This window comes from Schistocerca serialis, chromosome 12, assembly GCF_023864345.2.
Source record: "Schistocerca serialis cubense isolate TAMUIC-IGC-003099 chromosome 12, iqSchSeri2.2, whole genome shotgun sequence".
NCBI lineage: Eukaryota > Metazoa > Arthropoda > Insecta > Orthoptera > Acrididae > Schistocerca > Schistocerca serialis.
The window spans coordinates 41,771,621-41,772,257 of NC_064649.1; the positions used below are offsets into that span (position 1 = coordinate 41,771,621).

General features: G+C 46.0%; 1 non-coding gene across 1 annotated transcript; it reads right to left on the reverse strand.

Annotated features, from left to right (window-relative positions):
- Nucleotides 1-203: 203 nt before the first annotated feature.
- Nucleotides 204-277, reverse strand: Trnat-ugu (transfer RNA threonine (anticodon UGU)). Its single transcript has one exon. It is a non-coding gene; the product is annotated as a tRNA-Thr (tRNA).
- Between the last annotated feature and the right edge of the window lie 360 nt (nt 278-637).

Sequence of the window (637 nt, forward strand, 5' to 3'; positions counted from 1 at the left end):
CAATCTCGGTTATTTAAACCTTTCGGACCTTCTGACTACAGCTGCGTACACTAACGTTTACTGTGTCGCAGCTGCAACAGAAGTATTTTCTCGCAGTGGAAACATAAAGCACAGATTTGTGATAGTTTAACCTTACAATGAAATGAACACCCTTAGCTGCTTACAGGCGTTGAAATACGTCAACGGGGACAGATGAAAATGTGTTTCCCGACCGGGACTCGAACCCAGGATCTCCTGCTTACATGGCAGACGCTCTATCCATCTGAGCTACCGAGGACACAGAGGATAGCGCGACTGTAGGGATTTATCTCTGGCACGCCTCTCGCGAAACCCACATTCTCAACGTATTGTCCCGCACTACATTCGTAGTGCCCCCGTCCATTATACTCATTACTCGCGGCGCGTTGCCGATTCCCGTAAGAGTTCGGGCACCGTTTGTGCATTCACACGGAAGAAGAAGATGGTCAAGTGACCGGTGACCCTTAACTATATATACAGGGTGTTACAAAAAGGTACGGCCAAACTTTCAGGAATTATTCCTCACACACAAATAAAGAAAAGGTGTTATGTGGACGTGTGTCCAGAAACGCTTAATTTCCATGTTAAGGCTCATTTTAGTTTTGTCGATTTGTACTGT